Here is a 23,090-nt window from a genome sequence, read left to right as displayed (position 1 = left end):
ACTATTATCATCATCATTAAATCATTGTCACCATTTTTATCATCTTTGTCATACTTACTAGTATAATACTTACTAAGAGTTTTGTAGTTGAATTGACATCTTTTCAAACACAAATTACTTAATTAGGGGTTTAGTGGGGAAATAGTTCGAGCTGTGAGGTTAGCACTTAGTAGCATGTTGTAATTATTTCTAAAAAAAAAAGAATAATACTCTATGGCACATTTGATACATTAATGAAGATTATCATATGAATAGTAATTTTTATTGCCAGAAATAAAAGATGTTGTAATAAAATAATTATTCCTACTCATAAATTTGGTTGTAAAATTAATTGTTGCATATAAAATGTTTGATGGAATTGAAATTTCCATCACATTCAAAATTTATAAGAACTTTTTAATTCTTCGTCAAAATATAATATTAGTGTAAAGACTTGTAGCTCTTTTGCCGGGTAGCATTTTTTAAAAACTAGAAAAGAATGAAAATTTTTCTTTTTGGATTTTAATTTTTAAGAAATTAAATGTTTTTTTGATAGTCAAAATTTATAAAATCGTTACTTAAGTGGTCTTAACAAGTGGCCCAAAGGTTTAGCTTTAGATTAATTAAAATAATGATAATGTTGAAAAGATAGACCATACTCAAGCTCACTGAGTCATTTTAATTGGTATTCAGATTTTTAGTAGGTTATAATGTGACAATCAGATATTAAAACTAACACAGTGATATTGCGTGCATGATTCAATTAGGAAAGTATATGCTGCTTTTTTTTTTTTTTTTTTTTTTTTAATACAAGATAGAATTTTTGTTTTAGCTTAATCTAAGTATATATGTGTGTATATGTGTGTAAAACTTCTTTCTGGATATTTGAATCCCGACTCTTACTCCCAATACTCCATAAACATTTATATTTGTGGAGTGACTACGATATCAAGGGTGCGCAGTGGTGGAAAGTATATGTTTGAAAATAAGATTTGGAATATATTTTAGAGAGAATCAGGGTCACATTAATAACACCTAATTTGTCTACCACCTCACACACAGCTGCTCATTTTAATAGCAGATTATGATAAACAAACTAGATGTTGTTATGAAATTGCTATGAATTTTTCTTGTGAGTAAAATTTTTCCCATGGTCACTAACTCGTTAAAAAAAAAAAAAAAAACATAGACGAAGCCCAAATGCAATGTATCAAGCCCAAGTGTCATTAGGAAAGACACGTACGTGAATTGTGTTTTGGAAGAATTTCAATATATAGCCTACCTTGGGCTCCATGAGCCATGCAAATAAGCTCGGAAGACTTGCAGGCCTATGGGATAGCACATGGCAAGTACACAATGCAATAAGTTGAGTTGCACGTGTAGGAATTTTAGTTAAAAATTAATTCAAGAGAAATAAATATAATACATCTATTGATTAACAATTATATCATGTGCATATGAAATAAAAATCAACAATAAAATGTGAGAAATTTATATATGAAATTATATTATTCAAGGATCTCACAAGCAATCAAGATGCCCCTCTCCCCAGTTGATCAAGATTAACAAGAGTTTTATTTATTTATTTTTTTATTATTATTATTATTATATTTTTCTCTTCTCACACAAGTGTGGCCTTGACAATATTTATAATATTTAGAAAGGACATGATCAGCCATAAAACATTTCTATCGTAATAACAATTCATGTAATAGATATGTTATATTCATTAATAAACAACTTCATCAATTAGATTCATTAATGTGTAGTTATTTTTATAACTCCATACTAACACATGGATTAATCTATCATTTATATCCAGAATCATTATAATGATAACAACTATTATAGAAGGCCAAGTTACTGGCAATGACATGATAGATTTATTAAGGCCAATATTCAATGTGCATGAATCTCATTATGGAAGGACTATTGAGATTATTATGTACTAACCATCAGAAGACTAGCCCTTATTGTCTTTCATAGTCCAAAACAATTTTAACCTGCACCTCCTTTCCATCATGATCCAACAATGCACCTATAAGAATGGGCTACATCATGATGGATATGGTCAAGTCAAGGACTATAATGAATGCATTCATAATCTTAGTTTACAAAATCAAGTAGACATATTTCAATATACCAATATTTTACATCATAAAGATAATGCGAATTTTCACAAGAAATTTTTGAATAATTAATTATTGATAATAAAGATATCATAAAATATTATGTTGGGCCACATTATTCTAACAGCATAAAATAGCTCATTAACCTGTTGAATAAAGGTGGGTTCCAATTAGCTCAACTGGTAAAATCTCTGATGGTTGAATAAGAAATTTAGAGCTCAATCCCCACCTTCACCAAAAATTGATTGATATTTTGGTTTGATGATAAAGAATTATCATCAAGAGAGAATACTATTGATTGAAAATCTCTCTAAAAAAAAAAAAAATAAATAAATAAAACATGTTGATTAAAGATTAAAAAACCTACAACTTCAAATCTATATTTAATACCTTAATCACATTCCTTATGAAGCACAAAATGGGATAAACTCAAATAAATTAATATATACATACATAAATACACACACATAACCTTGAAAAGGTACGTTGATATTAATTGGTATTGAAATATTTAATTTCTCGAGCCAAAACATTAAACATCTTCTTGCAATGTTATAATACCTAATATTTTTTACTAGATGTGAATTTTGATAAATCCACTGCTTAATTACATTATTTTCATATGTTCTTCATGTTTACAAAATTTAAAGATGATCGAAAATCATTAGCCATGTCATCAATCAATTATTTAAATTCAAGTTTTTATAGTTTTAAAATAATGCATAAAAGATGAATTTATGTATTGAATGGTAAATTAATTACATCTGAATGGCATGAAAATTGGCATACATATTAAGAACATATAGAACATGTAATTCAATAATTGGATTTTCAAAATATGAAATCAATAACAAGTTATTAGGTGGTGTAATATTACTTAGAGTTAAAACATCAGGTGTAACTCGAACCCAACCCTATATGTGTGTGTGTGTGTAACTCTAAGCAATATTACATAACCCAATAATTTCTTATATAATTCATATTTTAAAAAATCCCACCGTTGAATTACATGTTCTATATGTTTTTAACATTTATGCCAATTTTTATGTAAATTGAATGTTATTTACTATTCGATCTATAAACTCATATTTTATGCATTATTTTAAACTACAAAAACTTGAATTTAAACAATTGATTGATGACATCACAATTATTAATCTTTGATCATCTTGAAATTTTGCAAGCATAGAGAATATACAAAGATAATGTAATCTAACGGTGAATTCGTTAGAATTTATCAAAATTTGCATCAAATTAAAAAATTTTAAATGGTATAACATTGCTTAAACTTCACACATACACACACCTTGGAGCCATTAGTTGCTTTTGATTCAGCTAACTTTAGCTAGAAGATTACCAAAGGATTCCAAGAAGAGGAGGTTAATATTTTTTTAGATTATTGAGGTAAACACCTTAGAAATCCCTTTTAGCATTGATCATGTGATTTAAAAATAGTTAGACCCTAGAATAAATGATTCTAGTAATTTTTTGAGGCACCATTTTTTATAAATTGAATTAATTACGATAAAATTTAGGTTTGTTTGATTGTTCCTGAAGAGTTGCAAAAGTTCTTTATAGTAATAATATTTTCCTTAACTAGTTATATTTTACTTAAATTACAATGTTTTACTTTTAAAATACTTCTTTGTCTTCCTTACAATTTTCTATTTATTTTTCCAAAATCAATTTAAAGAAAAGAATCTGAATTTCTTCTTTATTGAAATATTATAACTATATTTTTTTTAAAAAAATTGGTTATCTAGAAAGTATTTGTGGGCCAGAAAATTCATGGCCCAGGGCCTGATCTGAGGAGACCTATTGTCAAGGATGAGTTTAATGCACGGATAGGATAAGTGAAAAGACTGCCCATACTGTAGTAGAGAACTTTGTGCCTGACAAGCCCCTATTCTTGACCAAGTTATTCAACATTTACGTCTACTCCCAACCACTTGAGGTATGGGCTGATAGGACAAGTCCTCTGTCCCGAAGGTAAAGCTTACACGTGGACCCTAAAGAGAGGAAGGAATACGAGCATAAAAGGAAACGAAAGCCAAGAGAAAAAGGAGGAGAAAAGGAGAAGAAGGGGAAGAACTTGATGCTCCTCGGACTTAGTCCGAGGAGTCCAACCCCTCAGGCTACGATGCTGTAGGGCTTAGATGTTCAGGCCGAACCCTTTTTTACATGAGCCTCCCTAAAATCAGGACCAGACCATCGCCTCGTGATCAAAGGCAAGCCTTTTAAGCCCATTCTCTACAAATCATATTGTGAGGGATCTTTCTTGTACGAACCCAACGTCATTCTTGGGCCGCTAAATAATCGTGTCCCTACAATTGGCGCCGTCTGTAGGAAGGCTTGCGCATTGGCCCAGGTGGCGATGGAGTCAACTCTCTAGCAAGTAGAGGTTCGCGGGGTTTCCTCCATCTCCGGCGACATGCAGTTGTTGCTCCGACATAAATTTCTGCTGGGGGCTACGCCCTGCAGTGCCAACGGCGCGGGCAGCTCTAGGGGTTTCTGGCCTCAAGCCAACTCTCCCCGCCATGGTCTAGGGGCTGACTTTCGAAAAACAAATAAATACAAAGAAAAAACTACAAGTTTTGGACAGAACCAAGGCCTTGCATGGTCCTCAGACTCAAGCTTATGGGGAAACCAAGTACACAAAGAAAAAACTACAAGTTTTGGACAGAACCAAGGCCTTGCATGGTCCTCGGACTCAAGCCTATGGGGAAACCAAGTACACAGAAAAAACTACAAGTTTTGGACAGAACCAAGGCCTTGCATGATCCTCGGACTCAAGCCTATTGGGAAACCAAGTACACAAAGAAAAAACTACAAGTTTTGGACAGAACCAAGGCCTTGCATGGTCCTCGGACTCAAGCCTATGGGGAAACCAAGTACATAAAGAAAAAACTACAAGTTTTGGACAGAACCAAGGCCTTGCATGGTCCTCGGACTCAAGCCTACGGGGAAACCAAGTACATAAAGAAAAAACTACAAGTTTTGGACAGAACCAAGGCCTTGCATGGTCCTCGGACTTAAGTCTATGGGGAAACCAAGTACACACAGAAAAAACTACAAGTTTTGGACAGAACCAAGGCCTTGCATGGTCCTCGGACTCAAGCCTATGGGGAAACCAAGTACACAAAGAAAAAACTACAAGTTTTGGATAGAACTAAGGCCTTGCATGGTCTTCAGACTCAAGCCTATGGGGAAACCAAGTACACAAAGAAAAAACTACAAGTTTTGGACAGAACCAAGGCCTTGCATGGTCCTCGGACTCAAGCCTATGGGGAAACTAAGTACATAAAGAAAAAACTACAAGTTTTGGACAGAACCAAGGCCTTGCATGGTCCTCGGACTCAAGCCTATGGGGAAACCAAGTACATAAAGAAAAAACTACAAGTTTTGGACAGAACCAAGGCCTTGCATGCTCCTCGGACTTAAGTCTATGGGGAAACCAAGTACACACAGAAAAAACTACAAGTTTTGGACAGAACCAAGGCCTTGCATGGTCCTCGGACTCAAGCCTATGGGGAAACCAAGTACACAAAGAAAAAACTACAAGTTTTGGACAGAACCAAGGCATTGCATGGTCCTCGGACTCAAGCCTATGGGGAAACCAAGTACACAAAGAAAAAACTATAAGTTTTGGACATAACCAAGGCCTTACATGGTCCTCGGACTCAAGCCTATGGGGAAACCAAGTACACAGAAAAAACTACAAGTTTTGGACAGAACCAAGGCCTTGCATGGTCCTCGGACTCAAGCCTATGGGGAAACCAAGTACACAAAGAAAAAAAAAATACAAGTTTTGGACAGAACCAAGACCTTGCATGGTCCTCGGACTCAAGCCTATGGGGAAACCAAGTACACAGAAAAAACTACAAGTTTTGGACAGAACCAAGGCCTTGCATGGTCCTCGGACTCAAGCCTATGGGGAAACCAAGTACACAAAGAAAAAAAAAAATACAAGTTTTGGACAGAACCAAGGCCTTGCATGGTCCTCGGACTCAAGCCTATGGGGAAACCAAGTATACAGAAAAAACTACAAGTTTTTGACAGAACCAAGGCCTTGCATGGTCCTCGGACTCAAGCCTATGGGGAAACCAAGTACACAAAAAAAAACTACAAGTTTTGGACAGAACCAAGGCCTTGCATGGTCCTCGGACTCAAGCCTATGGGGAAACCAAGTACACAAAGAAAAAACTACAAGTTTTGGACAGAACCAAGGCCTTGCATGGTCCTCGGACTCAAGCCTATGGGGAAACCAAGTACAAAAAAAAAAAATAATACAAGTTTTGGACAGAACCAAGGCCTTGCATGGTCCTCGGACTCAAGCCTATGGGGAAACCAAGTACACAGAAAAAACTACAAGTTTTGGACAGAACCAAGGCCTTGCATGGTCCTCGTACTCAAGCCTATGGGGAAACCAACTACTTACAAGAAAAACTACATTACATGGACCTTAGAATCTATCCGAGGAGAACTCTCCATTAACAATTGGGTTAATTCCTAAACTGTATGGATTCTCAAGTCTGCCCTCAGATCCTCAGTACCAGAGGGATTGATGCAATATAGAGCAATATGTTACCAAAAACACAACCGGAATCCCTTACTGCTCGGTTACCCCCTCGGATGAATTATTTATAATTTATCGTTCTCGGACGGTCTCCTTGCACTTATTACAGAATATCCAGCTGTTATCTCGGTTAGTTTCCTAAGTTTAATTTACTGTGAATTATCGTTATTTATGCCTGGTAATGTTGGTAAATTAAAATTAGTTGGATTATGTTTCTCGGTTTCCTTCTCTAAGTATCATTGAAGAAAAACACACATGGAGCACACCCATTCACAAAGTAGCGTTGCAAAAAAGAAAAATATTCAAAACAAGTAAATAAATTTCCCTTTTATTAAAACAAAGAAATAGTACAGCGTACAATAAAAAGCTGGAATCAGCTTATATTAAAGCTAACTACATAATCGAAAAGAAAGATACAAGAGAATAAAATAAAGCCGAGGAGTTAGTACATGGGAGAGGTTGGCTGCTGCTTCAAGACTTTGTTCAAGGAAAACCATTCCTCAACACTTTCACATGCCCATAACTCAGGCAGCAAAAAAACCCAACGTGGGGCCTGCACCATTGAAGAAAAGGTGCAGAGAGCACCCAGTTTCAGGCTAGCGCAGCTGAAGAAAAGGTGCAGGGAGCCCAACTTGAGGCCCACACCGTTGAAGAGAAGGTGCCGGGAACCGGAAGTTGAGGAGCCTACACCAAAATTTGCCTGCGACAAGGCAGACGGCGCTGATGGCGAAAAATCTTTCTTCTGACACACCAAAAATCTGGCGTGACCAGAACCTGCTTCGGATTTTGACTAAAAGATGGGAGGGTACCGTTCCCACCATGTCCAAGCGAGAAGACACCTTAAATCTGTGCCTCCCCTGCCCAGGCCACATCACTATACGTCTTGGAAGGGTCCGGTGCCTCTGTGGCGGGTGAAGTTCCTCCACCTCCGTCCAAACCTCAAACATACGGCTCTAAGGAAAGATGACACTGGAGGTAGGAACTGGTTATGGACAAAGGGTTATGATTCTGAAGAGAGTAGAAGGGTTTATATGCCAGGAGAGCAATCACCTGTCCTACTTATATAGAGGGTAAGGAGGTGACATGTAATTTAATTTGAGCAGATTCCCAAGACGCGTTGCAGACAAGGCAGCTCCGACTCAATTTCCCACACCATCCACAACCGTAGGATCTCAAGATCCTCGGGAAGGCGCGCTTCGATTGCTGAAACTGCAGAGTACTCGCGAACGAAGGGATGACTCTTGACTTGGCACGTCTCCTATGTGAATGTAAAAATATAAGTATGAGTGGAGTGCAGAACTTGAACGAGCCGTGATGTGGGCCCAAAGTCACCAAAACCCTCCTCCCCAACTAAAAGTCGGGCAGCAGGATTTTGAGGGGCTATTGTGGGCCAGAAAATTCATGGCCCAGGCCCGCTCTATATCAAGGCCCAGGGCCTGATCTGAGGAGACCTATTGTCAAGGATGAGTTTAATGCACGGATAGGATAAGTGAAAAGACTGCCCATACTGTAGTAGAGAACTTTGTGCCTGACAAGCCCCTATTCTTGACCAAGTTATTCAACCTTTACGTCTACTCCCAACCACTTGAGGTATGGGCTGATAGGACAAGTCCTCTGCCCCGAAGGTAAAGCTTACACGTGGACCCTAAAGAGAGGAAGGAATACGAGTATAAAAGGAAACGAAAGCCAAGAGAAAAAGGAGGAGAAAAGGAGAAGAAGGGGAAGAACTTGTTGCTCCTCGGACTAAGTCCGAGGAGTCCAACCCCTCAGGCTACGACGCTGTAGGGCTTGGATGTTTAGGCCGAACCCTTTTTTACATGAGCCTCCCTAAAATCAGGACCGGACCATCGCCCCGTGATCAAAGGCAAGCCTTTTAAGCCCATTCTCTACAAATCATATTGTGAGGGATCTTTCTTGTACGAACCCAACGTCATTCTTGGGCCACTAAATAATCGTGTCCCTACAGTATTCATTTTTTTATCAAACTCAGATGAAGTTTGCGTAAATTTTGGAAATGAGCCAAGAATTTGAATAAAATATTTGTTTGAATTGTGATTTTATGATATATGATTTTTGGATTTTATTAATTGTACAGTTTTACTTATATATATGCTTGATTTAATTAGTTGGGATTTGGTTATTTATTGAATTGTCAAATTCACCCCCCTCCTCCCCTTTTGGATTTAGGATTTTTGTTGTTTAGTAGTGTATTCACTCTAGTTTTTGGGTTTTAATTTCCCTTGATACTTTATATAGATTTTTTGGTAATTTAGTTTTGGATTTTATTTGATGTCTTTTTTATTTGAGGATAATTACAACTTTGTAAGAAGACCTTACATATTTCTAAGGTGAAAATTTTATAAGTGACCGTTATCCTCTTTTTTTTTTTTTTTTTTTTTTTTTTTTTTTAACAAGACGTGACCGTTATCTTAAACATAGCTTATTCATTGGGTTGGGGACATGATAAATATATTGTTGAATAGATAACTTTATTAGGGCTATTCTATCTGCCATCTATGTAAATATATCTTTCACACATGAACAAACATGACCTTTCAATGGTAAGTTTTTCAACGTACCATTGTGAACACTCACATATTTTAGCCAAGAGATATTATTTTAACTAACCAGAAAAGCATCATTTTTAGTTATACAATGTAAGAAAGTAAAAAATAAAATAAAATAAACCAAGCCAAAAGGCATTGTTCTCAAACAACTTCTCATTCAAATGAAACGTCCTTTAACTTGTAGATTTTTTTTTTTTTTTAATATGACTTTTAGACGAAAAACACACCAAGACATTGATTTGTTTTGAAAAACATTCCGAGAGTGAATTTCACTTGTTCGAATCTTCCCTTCCCCTTTACCTTTGAGCCAACATTCACTAACTTAATTCATATAAAAATAAATAAATTCCGAAAATATCTAGGATAGATGTGTTTTTCTTTTCATCTTTCACTTTCCACTTTTATATTTTTCATTCTATCCTATTGATACCGTATTTTGCCCGCTCTCGATTTGCGTGCCGAACCTAAAAAAAATTCAAAAATGTTATTTTCTCTTCATGGGACTGCGAGGACATTCAGAATGACGTGGCGCAACCCGTTCAGACATTGAAGCACCCAAAGTGCCTTTTTCAGCTAAAATAACCAAAATACTCCTGGCCAACCTAGGGTTGACTAAAGGTCAAACGAGGTCAAAACCTTCACAAAACAACACTTTCATAGTTTTACATTAAACTCAAGCTTCTTGGAGATTTTTGGCAACTTTGACCAAGTTTGATCCAGAGTTGACCCCGAATGGCCCCCGAAAACCCTAATTTTGATTCGATCGTTAGAACGGGTTGAAACCAATGTTATTGAGAAGATTATCAACTTTTTAGTCCAATGACTATTCATGGGTCGAAATCGGAGTTAGAACGGCCAAGATATCATGAAAACTGGATTAACACACCAATCGATGCATTGCTAACTTCTGAGAGTCATAACTTTTGATCCGACCGCTGGATTTTCAAGTTCTGTACCTTTTCAGAAATAGGAAGTCAAGATCTTTCCAAGAGTGTCAAGATCGACCCAATCCAAAAAATTTTGAAGGTGTTAGCCCTTTAAGGGCTGCCACCTTGTAAAGCGTGTTAGAACTATAAAAAGGCCCTAGGCACCTCTAGACCAGGAAAAAAAAAAAAAAAAGGGAACTTCTTGGCTTTCTGCTCTCTGCCTGAATGTCTTTTACACATTTTTCTTCTCTTCCAAACACAAAAAAACACATCAAAACCTCTTAATTCCTCTTCACCAAAAATACAAGGTATTGTTCCTATACCCAATCTTCTTTTCCTTGATTCTATACCTTGAGATTTGGGGTTTAGGGGTGTGAATGTAGCTTTTTAGCTACTATCCATACCTCTAACTTTCTAAATCTTTTTCTAGCATTTATCTTGTTCTTTTTGCTTGAATAACATGATTCATTACTTTCTGTAGCATGTTTCTTGCTTTATTTGTGCTTCTAGCCTAAATCTCCTTGCTTTTTATGCCTTATGCCATGTTTCATGTTTAGATCTACATCCTTTCATGCTTATATGTTTAGATCTACATGTTTTATGCTTTATGCCATGTTTTCCTATGCTTTGTTCCTCTTTTTGTTCTAGGTTGATGTTAGGGTTACATGCTCACATACTTGTATGATATTGTTGGCTATGCCTTGCTAGGATCTATGGGTTTATGTGTTTCCATGCTATATGTCTAGATCTATGTTTTCACATGCCTATGTGCTTGGATCTGTGTTCTCTACATGCTTTATGCCATCATCTAGGTGCTTGCATGCTTTAAGCCTTGTTTATGCGTTTAAGACTAGACCTTATTTGTCATGCCAGTGCTATTGTGGCCCTTTTGTTCTTTTTGTCATATTTTCTTGGGTTTTGGCCTAATGGTTAGGACCCGATCTAGACCCTATGGTCTTTGTCATTGTCCATACACCAAGGTCTATATCAAAGGGTTTGGATCACCCTATTTGCATGTTTGTGCTCACTTGCTTTGATACTTTACGCTTGTTCTAGGCTTTGCCATGCTTGTCGCCCTTAATGGGTTTGTGGTTGTGCAGTTACATCCGACGCCCATGAGGCCTTGTTTGGATGCAAACATTCGGGATGCATCGCTAAGATGCCGGTTGCTTTGTGCATACCTTCCCCCTTTTCCTCTCCATGTGATGATATGCTCACCATGCTTGTTTGTGCCACTCGTTAGCTTTCTATACATTCACTTGCTTACGTGTTCATGCATGAGTCTTGCTTGCCAGTGTGTTGTCCACACTTCAACACATTGAAGTTATGGACATTCGATCCAAACCTACATTTGTCCCTCAAGAACACCACCTTTTGTTTGCCTTTTTGCTTGTTTGTCTTCTTTCTGTTTGCTTGCTTCCCTGTTTGCCTTCTTGCTTTCTTGTCTATTTGTTTATCTTATGGCTCGTCATGTCTCCTGCCATATACTATGCATGTCATGTCTATCATACTTATTTGCTTTATGCCTCTTTCATATGCTCTTTGCATCTTTCCCTTCCATTACTTGTCTGCTGGTTTCTTGTCTTGGCCTTTGCATGTACACACATGGAGCGAGAACGCATGGAGCTAGGGCACGATCTCCCAAGCGCAAGCAAAAAAGGTGAAGATGTAAGCATGTAGATATAAGCCAAGTGACAATGTTCAGTAGTTTTAGGGGTCTAGTCTCTCCCATTTGGTTATGTACTCTTTTAAAACCCATTTCTTCATCCTTCCCTTCTCTCTTAGATGGTTTGTATTAGGTATATCATGCCATGTACCATTTGTTCTCATCTCTAGAGTATGGCGACCCCTGTTTACTTTCCTGCACCTATATTTTGGGTCATGCTCTAAGGATGTAGGCATTTACTTTCCTGCTTTGTGTGGTTGCATTATGCATGATGTATGTATATATATATACCTACTCGCCCCTTTCGGTGTGATTGTCACAGTCCATGTCACCTAAGGCAAAGCGATGCCCAATTTCTGCCGCGAAAGTAAGGTGACATGTTGTTGGATTTTCACCATGGAAATTTGGTACTTTGCCCAAATGCCTTAGGAAAGCATATATTGGGACCATACCCATTCAAAAGCTAAACCTCAAAGCCCCCATGCATGAAAAGCCCCAAAAGCCAATGCCAAAATCATGTTTTTTACTGCAAATCTTCGAAAATTAAGGTTTTATCAAAACAAATAATTGTCCTTGGACAGGCGTTGTGGGGTGCCTAACACCTTCCCCACATGTAACCAAACTTCCGGATTCAAGAATCAAGATTTTTTTGCCATCTACATTAGATTAGGAAAAATACCCTTTTTCTTAGCCTAGGATTAGTAATAAAATTAACTAGAAACAGGTGACCAATCATACCTTAGAAAAACCCAATGATTGGTGGCGACTTCACTTACCCTTGGTAATCCCTTAAAATTTGGCCAAGATTCCTGCCACACCTCCAAAGATAGATACCTTCCTCCACTGAGAGAGAGAGAGAGAGAGCACCCGAAGCACTGCGCAGACCACATGCACCCATCAATCAAGAGAGGCCTTCAATGCCCCATGTGCGCAAGAGCGTCACCAGGGTGGGTGGAAGAATGAAGGCCCACGACGACGGTTTTTTGCTCCGATCGAGGCTGGGCGTTGACATGTCCATATGTGTGTTATTGTTGCCACTCATTTCTTAATATGTCATCCTATTGAATACAAATCATCTATCCCATTAAGTGTAACGCCCCAGTCAGTTAGACAAAAAAAGAAAAAAGAAAAAAAAGAAATGAAGTAAGGATCAGATTTTTTAAGTTCCCACATGCTCCCCACCTAACACCTTTCCCCACCACTCATTTTCACTCATCCCCTTATCTCTTTGACCGGCTCCTCACTTCTCATTTCTTTCTTTTCTTCTTTTTTCATTTCTTGTATAACACTTCTCTTCACTCCCTCAAACTCTCCCGCTGGTACCTCTATACCACCATTTCCACTATCATTTTCCAGTAAGACCATCGGAAAATTCTTGAAAACCCATAAGCACCTTCACATCCTTTTTTTAAGGTAAAAATTTCTAATCTTTTTAGTGGGTTGTACACTTTTGCTTGAGGTTATTGTTTATCTAAGCTTTCATAATGATACCCATGTGATTTATGAGCATTGGAAGTGATATTTATGTGTTTGTATGTATGGGTTTTGTATTGGTGGAATTATTTGATGAGTGGGTATATGGTTTGTGCTAATGATGACTACTTAAGATTTATGTATGGTGGAAAATTTATGGGTTTTGAGTCATAACATGTGATGGTTGGTAAATCTAATTTTCCATTGCCATTGGGTTATTTGGAGTTAGTTGAAGTTCTAAATTTCTTGTCTTGGAGGATATTTTGATTTTGCTTTCATGGGTCTCTTAATGATGTAGTGTAAATTTTATGGAAGCCAGTCATAATGTTGGAGATGATATTAAATGGGTTAACTTTATAAATTGGAGTTTATGCCTTGTGAATCAATTTGTTGAGAAACTTTGGAAGTTGAATATATTATTATTGATGAGGTTAAATACTAGGTTTGCCTAATTAAGTGTTTATTTGGCAATTCCTAAATTGTAGCTAGATACAATTTCAAGCTCTGTGCTTATTATGATAGGTTTACTTGTTATTGTTTAGGTTCTAGCTAATCTCCTTGGAGCTGGGAGAATTAGGCTTTAGCAGGTTGCAAGGTAAGTAGCTTTTTAATGAGATTTTTGGAAAATAATGTGTTTTATAAATGTTGTTTTTGGGTCAAACACATTTTGGAAAATTATATATGGATATATGTTTTCTTAAAAGTATTGTTTTATGACCCTATTATTATTATTATATATGAAAAGTGTATCATATTTGGTATTGCATTTGGGGAAATGTATGAATTGTTGACATGAAAAATATGAGCATCTTCTATTTAATCTTTGATAAGGAAATCATGGATTTTATGGTATATTATAAAATTTGAAGATGCTTATCTTGTCTTGTTATGTGAGAAATTGATAGAAAATCTCTTGACAAGAATAAAGTTGAAAACTCTACAAACTTTGTGGAAGTTAGATTATTTAAGGTTTTTCTGAAATTACCTAAACATAAATTATGTGTTTCAAAGTATATGTAACCTGTGAGCTTTATGTGGTTTTAACACCATGCCATATGTGATTTCCCGGTGATCACCCGATTTGGTTTCTGTAGTCTTTGGAACAATGGAATCAAATCCAGGTCAGTGCTCTTTCACTTTGGATGACATGTTTTTCCCTGCTACCCATGGGAGGAAGAGGTTCCTTGATTGTGTATGGGTGAGGTTACTGCCCATGGAGGGAGAGAAAAACCTTGAGGGTATGGGTGAGGCTGCTGTCCATAGGGCCAAGAGTCTATGTACTAGAGAGGACAATATCATGCCAATTGTGAATGAGTGGATCCCCTGATCGGTCTATGTGGTAGTATAGTATATTTGTGATAATTTATCTTATGTTAGAAATTATATTGTTGATGCTCATAGATTATAGTATATAGTTTTAAGGTATTTACTTTAAGAAACTTTTTGTTTCATTATTCAATCATTCTTGTCATATCATATTACTATTATTGAAAATGGAATTTGCATTTCCCCCACCCCCATTAATTATGCTACTTTAGGCTCTGTCTCATCGCATTATTTTATAAACTTTTCAGAGTAGGCAACAATCTTTTGAGACAGCTTTTTGGTGGCTAACAGTAGTTAGACTAACTATTGATGGTGGTTGAACTTTTGTAATGGATATATTAGATGGTGTACATCTTAGAATAGGCTTGACTCATTCTTTTGTATATTATAGTGGTTGTGGCTTATTCCCACTGATGGGACAAGCTGATGGTATGTAATTATTTATTCAAACCTCTATTCTTTTGTGGCCAATGGTCTTTGTAATTATTGCTTAAAGCTCTGACTTACTCTAAGAATATATTTAATGGAATTATTATGATAATTCTTGATGTTGGTACTGGATATGATTTATGTGGATTGGATTGTCAAAAAGAGGAAAAAAAAAATCTACAGGTACTTTGAGATGTCTTTCTCATGCTTTGGACCTTTTGGGGTTTGGGGCGTGACATTAAGAGTTGTTGAAAAGGTAATGATGACTTATCTCGGTAAGATATGAGGGCATGCAAAGTAGCTAGCTCAAATCTTGAGGAACTCGTCATAACTAATTAAGTTCTCCCTAACAAAAAAACGACAAAAATCTACTAATCATCACTTATATGGGAACATATTAAAATTCGATTTATCACCATCAAGAACTCTAAACACTATTCCTAGCATCAAGGGATATTCCCCAACATAAGGGGAGGCAACACCGTTCAAATTTGGAACCCAAGCTACAATGAAAAAAAAAAAAAAAAAAAAAAACACTCCACCCTCCTAAGGTGCATAAAAGGGGATCAAGGTTGCCAGGGAAGTTATATACACTACTAAAAAAACTCCACAGAAAACCTTTCATTTGTAAAAGACCTTTTCTAATTTAAGCATCAAAGAGTCCCAATTTACACACTACCCGCCAGACCCTTAGTTTCTTTTCCAATCTTTTGCAGGTGCATGTGTGTACGAGGTCATACCAACTGATGATGCTAAAAAAATCACCAATAAGCTACACAATCCTCGTACATCCAAAATAGCACTTGCACAGCAAAAAGAGAAGACCTAACAGAGAGCACCGGTGTGGTGCCGGCCAAATACCCTCCGAAGGTCAAGTCAAAACTATTCTCACAACTCTAAAGTGCTAGAGAGGGCAAATTATGCGTACCTTGGTTTGTGAGGGTGCTTGGGTTTTTATAGTAGTAGGGGTTGACCCCTTTTCCTTGGAGTAGAAGTTTTTTCCTTATAGAAGTCTTCTTGGGTGTATTTTGCGGGATCCTTTCCATATAGGAATCCCTCTTAGGTTTCTCAAAATGTGGAGGGCAAGTCATTTCCTTACATACGCAAACGTGGTTGGCAAGCAATCTTTTACTAATGCTGTCAGCTTACACTATGCCTTCAGTCTTAATCCCGTCAGCTTTAGGATCCCTTCAGTTTTATGACCGTGTCAGCTTCGTGACCCCATCAGCCTTAGGGTGTGCCTTGCTGGTGCTTCTCCCTATAAATCTCTTCCATCGACAGTCTTCAAATGAAGGCTGACGGCTTAGTCGTTTCCTGTCACCTATAAACCTTCGGCTTATCTTTTTATGATTAATCTCTCTTTTATCCTCATCAGTTGCCCCCTACTCCATATCTCCGTCACTTTATATACTGACAGGTTATGGAGTTAACATTTTTGTTGACTGATTATTGTAATATTCTTTAAGGGAGCGGGAAAATCATTTACGAGGAACCCCTCGAGCCGCCGTGCATTTAATGCTTTGGGCAAATGACGCGTTCTCATTGGCTCTGCTTCTGACGAGGGCATGGCTTCGTCTTCCGCGCACTTCCACTCTATATATAAGCGGCTTCTCCTCCTCATTTCCTCTATTTTATCCTTGCTGATCTTTGAAAGAGAGAGACTGCGACCCTGAATTTCATCAGCTCATTCCTTACTTCCGTCAGCTTGTCCATTACTGCCCTTGAAGCCCTTTTTCTAAGAAAGTCAACTTACTAGTAAGTTCTATTTCCTCTTTTCTTTCATTTTTACTTATGTCTGAATAATTCTCTAGTGAGGATGTCAGCTTAGGTACTTAGATTGGATTCGTTACTTGTAGGTAGTCAGATGTCAAGTGACACGTCGTGTGAGGAGTTGTCAGTCCGCAAAGGAGCGGGCTATGACGAGGCCTTTGGTTCTGGTGATGAGTCAGAGGACTTCTCACCTTCATCAGAGAGAGAGACGTCGGCCAATCTCCCGACGGTGATGAGAGTTATACTTGGGGGGGGGTAAAGATGAAGTAGAAGAGGGAAGAGGGGAGAATGGAAGTGATGGGGACGATGTTGATGTTGACGGGGATGATGGTGACGGTGATGAGGAATCCAGTGGAGAGACCTCAGAGGGTCCAGGGGATAACCGTCCTTTCATTCTTCCTGAGGATTGGGCCGTCAGCAAGTTTTTACCTATGATGAGTGATAAAGTTTTTAGGGAGTTGCGCGCTCGTTATCAAATTCCGGACCATATCCTGATTCATCTCCCTAGAGAGAACGAGAGATGTTACTCAAGGAGAACCACTAACGTTGGCATGTATGATGCCATGTTTGCTACGGGTCTAAGATTGCCACTGACGGCCCTACACTGTCAGCTAGCTGATTTTCTAGGCCTGTCTGTCACTCAAATCGCCCCGAATGCCTGGAGAACTTTCATAGGTGCTGAAATCCTGTGGGGTCGCCTTAGTGCAGGAAACCGTTAGCTTACCTTGGACGAATTCTTTTACTGCTACAGACCCCATCACATTGCCTCGTCTAAGGGGATATACCATTTTAATGCCCGGGAGAAAAGTTTGAGGCTAGTATCAGATATGCCAAATTCCAATAGGAACAGGAAAAATAGATATTTCTTCATTAAGGGGACGGATTGAGTTTGCCATCAGGAGGAATGGGCGACGATGCCCCATGGTTATTTTGACAACACTTGGGCTTTTGTCAAGGATTCAGGTTAATCCTGTCAACCATGTTTCTTTTGTTTTGAAATGACGCTACTAACATTCTTTCTCTTTTTTTCTTTTCAACTAATACCCATCCCCACATAACTGACGAAAGGAGGAGTTCATCCGTCGGGTTCTCGAAATTCCTTTGGAGGAATGAAAGTGTAAGGATTTGATCACCTTTAACATTATTCGTTTATACTGCAGGGGTCTAGAACTGTCAGCTGAAGCCCGTAAATTGGACAGCTTTTCTCGCCGACGTGAGTAGATTCCTTATTACCACCGTCAGTTTACTCCTCCGTCTGTTGTTCTAACTGTTAGGTTTTTTTTTTTTTTTTTTTTTTTTTTTTTTTTTTTTTTTTTTTGGTGTAGAGATGGAATCTGCTAAACAGAGGGTGAGGGCTGCCGCAGCCCACCAGAAGGAGGAGAAGGGGGCAAAGGAGGCAGGAGGGAAAACCTCGTTAACCCCTAAGACTGTCGCTAAGCCTGCAAAGAGAAAGCCCGATGGGAGTGACGGTCGTCCATCTAAAAAGGCCACCGTCACTCCTGGGGATAGTGCTGCAATGGAAAAATCCCCTCTTAAGCCAAGCCATGGTGCGAGCAAGGGGGTAATGACTTCCTCAGGTCCTGTCAACGAAGGCCCCTGCTGCCTCTTGACCTATAAGGACTATGCCATTGGGGAGGTTGGATCCTTCATAAAACCGATGGACATAGAGCCTTCTGATTTGTTGGGGATGGAGGATTTAAGGGCATCAACCTTTTTTGATCTCACCAGAGTATGCTTGCTACCTTTTGGTCGAATTGGTTTTATTTTGTTTTAATAAACTCTGACTGACGTCTATGTTCTCTTCTCAGACCCTGGTGTACGTCAAGGCCCTTCAGGACCGTTGCGTTGCCAAGGAGGGGGTCGTCACTCGAGTCCAGAAGCATAATACAAATTTAATGAATGAACAGGGGCAGTATAAGGATGTCGTCCGTACGCTAAACAAAGAGCCGAAGGAAGTCAGGAAGAAGCTGGCGGAGGCTGACCGTCAGAAGGAAAAGCTTCAGGAGGAGGTGTCGGATCTAGGTCAAAGGGTGCAGACGGCTGGGACTAATGCGGTTCGAGATTTTAAAGCGTTGCAATTGTTCATTGACTCTTATGCCGAGTATTATGGCACTGGGTTTGACAATTGCCTTAAGCAAGTCGCGTCGGCATTCCCAGAGCTAGACTTGTCTGGAATTACAATGGATGAAGGAGATGACGGCTCCCTTGAGCCCAATCCTACTTCGGAGGATGACAATGTCGTTGTTCTAGCTTAGCCTGCTGCAAATCCTCCTACTCTTGCTTCCAACACTCCGACTGTGATTGTAGACGTTGAAAATCAAAAAGCTAACAGGAATCCTGCTGATGCTTTTGCTCCTTAGTTCTTTTTATTTGTATTTTAACCTTGTATTTCAATCATTTTGCAAACAATCGTTTAATGTGTATTTCAATTACTTTTCAAACAATCGTTTAAGTGCTCGTTTGGTTTTTTGGGCGTTTGTTTGTATACAGTTGTATTTATTACGTGGCATGTTATTCCCGTCGTTTTCATATTTTTTAATCAATGATTGTGCCAGGCGAAATCCTGGTAAGCATTCCCGTCTGTTTTGGGAACCCCGCCAGTTTTTTGAATTGGTTTGGAAACTTCGTTGGTATGGTCTTTGTACAACTTATAAGCCTGTCCATCTTATCCTTTTGGATAGTCTTGCTAGTTTTACGGGCTTTCCCCTTGGGTTTATGACCTTGTTCGTCATTTTTCAAGGTCCGTTGGCTTGGTAGCTTTATCTACGTCATGTGTAATGATTCCGTCGCTTTTGGTAGCCCGTTGGCTTTACAGCCTCGCCCATCAATTGTCACCACTTTTACCATTTTACTTTAATGTGATCATTAGTTTTCTAATTTCCAGTCATTTTATGGACTTAATGTAAGCCCATTGGTTCTACAATGGCCTCATCCGTTTGGTGAGACCATTAGCTTTTTGGCTTCTGCCCGTACTTCTGGACTTGATGAGCTTGATATTTTGTAGGCCCGTTGGTTTTAGAACCCTGTCCATATGATGATAGTCTCATCTATTTGGTGAGATCGTCAGCTTTTTAGCTTTAGTCTCTGTTATGGACTTGATGAGCTTGTCATCCTTGTAGGCCCATTGGTTTTAGAACCTTGTCCATATTATGATAGTCTCATCTGTTTGGTGAGACCGTCAGCTTTTTAGCTTTAGTCTCTATCATGGACTTGATGAGCTTGTCATCCTTGTAGGCCCGTTGCTTTTAGAACCTTGTCCATATTATGATAGTCTCATCTGTTTGGTGAGACCGTCAGCTTTTTAGCTTCAGTCCATGCGTTATGGACTTAGTCATTTACTTTTGTTGTTCACTTTTGTGAACTTAGTCGTCTTAGTCGTCCACTTTTGTGAACTTTAAACTGTAGATTTGTAAAATAGAAATTTCAGCAATTTTTGAATAAACTCCTCTTATTGCCATGCATTTGTAAATAAAAGTAGTTCTAAAACCAAATCCTGCAATTTGGGCTTAAAATGAAAAAGAGGTATTGTTGCAAAAACTAAAGTAAATGATAAAACTGAGGAGTAAGACTAAAATTGCTGAAATGTAAATAAAAAATGTTGGTCTTCATGTTGCCGCTTCTACTGGTAATACTTTCGTAAGTGCTCGATGTTCCATGGATGTGGTAGCTTCTGTCCGTCTAACGTCTCCAGGTGGTAAGTGCCTTTCCTCTACCATGGCGTAACTTGGTAAGGTCCTTCCCAATTGGGGCCGAGCTTCCCTTGGGTAGGGTCTCTAGCGGCGCCCATGACCTTTCTAAGAACGAGATCTCCAACTTGGAAGTCTCTGTGTCGGACCCGAGAGTTGTAGTGTTTGGCCATGCGGTCCTGGTAACTAGCGAGCCTTTGTTCTGCCGCCGCCCTGATCTCGACCACTAGGTCAAGCTGTAGTCGCATTGCCTTGTCGTTCTTGTTCTCGTCATGGTTGTGCACCCTGTCGCTCGTGAGCCCAACTTCGACCGGGATGACTGCTTCGCTCTCGTACGTTAGTCGGAACGGTGTATCTTTTGTAGGTGTCCTTATCGTCGTTCTGTATGCCCATAGTATGCTTGGCAATTCTTCAGGCCATATACCCTATGCCCCCTCGAGCCGAGTCTTAATAATCTTGAGCAAGGATCGATTCGTGACTTCGACCTGGCCATTAGCCTGAGGGTGGGCGGGGGAGGAGTAGTGGTTCTTTATTCCTAACTGCGAGCAAAAATCCCAGAAGGAGTCATTGTCGAATTGCCTCCCGTTATCCAAGACAAAGACTCTAGGAATGCCAAACCTGCATATGATGCATCTCCAGACAAAACTTCATACGTTCTTCTCCGTAATAGTGGCCAAAGTTTCAGCTTCCACCCACTTTGTAAAGTAGTCAATGCCCACTAACAGGAACTTCAGCTGTCGTACTGCTGTAGAGAATGGTCCCATAATATCTAATCCCCACTAAGCGAATGGTTATGGGGCCATCATCGGGGTCAGCTCTTTGGTTGGTTGTCTAATAATATTGCTGAATCTTTGGCATTTGTCACAGGTCTTAACATAAGCCTCAGCGTCCTTCTGCATGGTGGGCCAATAGTACCTTGCTTGCACAAGCTTATGCACCAATGAGCTTGACCCCGAATGGTTTCTGCAGATTCTCTCGTGTACCTCCCTCATGACGTAGTCTGCCTCTTCCGTACCCAAGCATCTTAGATATGGACGGGAGAAGCCTCTTTTGTATAGGACGTCTTTTATCAAGATGAACCTTGCCGCTTGGACCTTCAGCTTTCTTGCAGCCTCTTTTCCGTCTGGCAAGACCTAGTTCTTCAAGTATGAAATTAACGGTGCGGTCCAGCTACTGTCAGAGCCTATTTCCTGTATGTTGCTGGAATCTGTTAGTGGAGAAAGTTGAACAAAAGAGAGTACATTACCATGGATGATCATATGTTCTGCTGAACCCACCTTTTTAGCTCGCTCGTTTTCTCCTTGGGGATTTGGACGATTTTGGCCTCTAGGCCATCTATTCTTGCCCTTACTTGATCAAGGTACCTCTTCATCCTTTCGCCCTTGCACTCGTAATCTCCATTTACTTGGTTAGTAATGACCTGAAAGTCGCAGTAAATGACTACCCTCATGGCTCCTGCTGCTTTGGTGAGGTCGAGACCTACTACTAACGCTTCATACTCTGATTCATTGTTGGTAGCGGGGAAGTCGAGACAAACCAGACATTTAACTGTATCTCCTTCGAGCGATAGTAGTATGATGCTAGCCCCTCCAGCTTGTCTGTTGAATGATCCGTTCGTATATATGCTCCAATGAGGGGACTCTTCTGCCCCCTTGTCTTCGTCATGAGTGAATTTTGCTATGAAGTCTACAACGATCTGTCGTTTGATGGCGGTCCGTGGGCGGTACTTGATATCAAACTCGCTCAACTCTATAGCCCATAACGCTAGTCGACCTGCAGATTCAGGATTGCTCATCACCCGTCGCAAGGGCTTGTCGATCAGGACATTCACCGTATGAGCTTGAAAGTACGGCTTGAGCTTGCGAGCCGCCATAACTAATGCAAAGGCAAGTTTCTCCATAGGTGGGTATCTTTCTTCGGCACTGTGAAGCACTCGGCTCGCGTAGTATATGGGCTTTTGTACTCTTTCTTCTTCTCTAACTAAGGCAGTGCTGAAGACTGCGGGGGAGATGGTTAGATAGAGAAAAAGCTCTTCTCCTGGCTGCGATGGGCTTAGCATTGGCGGGGAGGAGAGATAAGCCTTCAACTCCTCGAATGCCTTCTAACATTTGGCAGTCCACTCGAATGATCTCTTCAGCGTGCGGAAGAAGGGCAAACACTTGTTTGTCACCCTCGACACGAACCTATTCAGCACTGCTATTTTTCCGTTGTGGCTTTGTACCTCCTTCACATTTCTCGATGGCGCCATCTCCATAATGGCTCGGATCTTGTCCGGGTTGGCCTCGATTCCCTTTTGGGCTGAAGAAGGGTAAGTTTTTGTTCTCCCTGTACAAAAACGACCCAAAGACCATGTCAGAAGTACTTTACAGGGCCACCAATTATATGAACGCTGATAAAAGAGATATTAATCACAAAAAGATAAGCCGACAGTTTATAGGTGACAGGAAACGACTAAGCCGTCAGCCTTCATTTGAAGACTGTCGATGGAAGAGATTTGTAGGGAGAAGCACCAGCAAGGCACACCCTAAGGCTGACGGGGTCATGAAGCTGACAGGATCATAAA

This window comes from Quercus robur, chromosome 1 (assembly GCF_932294415.1).
Source record: "Quercus robur chromosome 1, dhQueRobu3.1, whole genome shotgun sequence".
Taxonomy (NCBI): domain Eukaryota; kingdom Viridiplantae; phylum Streptophyta; class Magnoliopsida; order Fagales; family Fagaceae; genus Quercus; species Quercus robur.
Note: the sequence above shows the minus strand (reverse complement) of the source record.